The sequence below is a fragment of the Mus caroli genome, unplaced genomic scaffold (genome assembly GCF_978045245.1).
Source record: "Mus caroli unplaced genomic scaffold, Mus_caroli_1 scaffold_11, whole genome shotgun sequence".
Lineage (NCBI taxonomy): Eukaryota > Metazoa > Chordata > Mammalia > Rodentia > Muridae > Mus > Mus caroli.
The window spans coordinates 101,143,120-101,145,474 of record NW_028227266.1 but is presented as its reverse complement, the minus strand read 5'-3'; the positions used below and the strand labels follow the sequence as shown (position 1 = coordinate 101,145,474).

General features: G+C 44.3%; 1 non-coding gene across 1 annotated transcript; it reads right to left on the bottom strand.

Annotated features, from left to right (window-relative positions):
- Window positions 1-686: 686 nt before the first annotated feature.
- LOC147002136 (U6 spliceosomal RNA) lies at window positions 687-789 on the bottom strand. The gene has a single exon (XR_015044570.1). It is a non-coding gene; the product is annotated as a U6 spliceosomal RNA (small nuclear RNA).
- Window positions 790-2,355: the final 1,566 nt, after the last annotated feature.

The following is a 2,355-nucleotide window of genomic DNA, read 5'->3' as shown; positions in this document are numbered from 1 at the left end:
GCATCAGAAGTGAGGTGTGTGAGAAAAACAAACTTCTTTACCTCGAAGCCGTGTTTTGTTCTTATTCTTGCTAAGTCAGCCGGAGCTTCACTGTAATTAAGGCAGTGGAAAGCACAGTTTCCAAAGCTTCAGGGAGTGATGGCCTCTTCTTTTCCAAAGCATTTGAACTGACTAACACTCCCACGGGCGCCTTGTGACAGCTCCGTTGCTGCGTGTCCTACCGGCTTCTGTTATTCCGCAGTTGGTTATTTCTGCCTAGCGGTAGGTGAGAAGTATCATTGCGGTGTTGTTTTCGTTTACAGACATCTCTCCGGATGCTGCTAGGAGGACATTCGTATTTTATCTGGTGTGTCTATCTGAAGCTCCTCCTTTTAATATCTTCTTTTGTTGTGGTCACACCTTATAATCATGCAGACACTGAATTGAAAACGTTTCAGGTGTAGAATCCATCGCTGCTAATTACGTGCACGGCGTTATATGCACCCACCAGCACCGCCCATTTCCAAAACTCTTTTGCCACCCCACATAGACACGATGTACTCATTCACTAAGCTCTACCTCTCCATCGCCCCCTCCCCTCAGTCCCTGGCAGGCTCTCATCGGCTCGCAGAGTCTCTGAGTTTGCCAACTTGAAATATTTCATATCTGTGGAATCATACAATGTTTTCTTCTTTTGGATGTGGCTTAAAAATATGGAAGGTGCCACAAATTTGCATGACATCTTAGCACAGGAACCATGCTAATCTCTACCTAGTTTGAATTTTAGTGGGCGAACTGCCAAGTAAACGCCTGGATGGTTCTAAATAGATACTTGTTATTGGTTCACAGACATCCTTTATCTGTTGTTTTCCGCCCATTTCTGCTTTTTTCCTAACTAAACATAGCTAGCTGTATTCTCCTTTGCAGTCTCTGCTTTTGATACCTTTAGGGAATCCATCTCCTCCCCCGACCCCATCCTGGCTTCAGTAACATATTCTAGAATATTTTCTTCAAAACGATTTTAACATTTCACATTTTAAACATTTGTTTTCAATTATACCCGACGTTGATTACATCTGAGAGAGAAACTCAGTCATAGTTTCGGAATGCTCTCAGCAGCCTTTATTGGTGGCTGATCTGGCCTTGATATTTGTAATGGTTCCCTTGACGGGGAGTTTTCTATGCATGCGTTAGTGCTAAATCGCCTTGTGAATTCTGCATTTTTATAATTATGGACACTGTAAGTTTTGAAAACGGGCAGAAGCCTTCCATTCTGGTTAATTCCAGTTTGTCTTGCTTTTGCCTTTGAACTTTATGGCCAGATTGCCAAATTCCTCAGAAAAATACGATGAGTATATTCTACACTTGAACTAAATTTCCAGGTAAAATTATGGAGAGTGGCTATGAACTCTCCTCTCTCTTTTGAGCCTAGTTTGGCTCCTCAGTTATTTAAAACATTTTAGAAAAGTTATTATGGTGTGTCCACATGGGCCTTCTAAGTTTTCTAAAGAAAGCATTGTTCCCCAAGCAAAGAACATACATGGGCAGGACCTAGGCCCCACTACACATATGAGGCAGCTGTGCAGATTGGTTTTCATGAAGATCCCCCAACAACTGGAGTGGGGGCTGTTCCTGAATCTGTTGCCTGCCTGTGGATTCTACTCCCCTAACCGGGCTGCCTTATCTGGCCTCATCGGGAGAGGATGTGCCTAGTCCGGCAGGGATGTGATGTGCCAGAGCAGGTTGGTACCGGGGGGGGGGGGGGGCTCCCGTTCTCAGAGAAGGGGAGGAGGGATGGGGCAAGGGGTTATGTGAAGGGGCACTGGGAGGAAGGTAGGGGTTGCAACTGGGATGTAAAGTGAATAAATAAAATAATAATAATAATGAAAGTGTTGTTCCAAAGACTCTTTAGATTTGTTTCAAGATATGCCAGAGCTTTGCAGATTGATGTTAAAATGCTATATTGCTAAAATAATTCAGTTCTGATGCTGAAGGAAAGCAATTGATTTTTATATATTGATTTTGCAGCCAGTGACCTTGAGATGTCTTGTCTGGTCTCATGGTTTATCTGTCCAGCCTGGTGAGTGCATGGATCACCTTGCTGCCATTCGAGGTGGTTCTCTTCCCTCTCCTATGTCATCTGCTTCTCTTCCAGATGGTCAAGTGGCTGGTAAGGAAGGGCCTACAGCAGGGTGCTGAGAGGGCTGGAGACAGGAAGCATCATTCCTTCCTACCCATAGGGGGCACACTCGTGACTTACCGTGTAATGTGACATATGATCTGGAGTATCCTTGTGTTCTAGGCTAAGAAACTTCTTGTTTCCTTTCTTTATTAAGGTGCTATGGCTCGAACCCAGGCAGGCCCTCATATGTACTA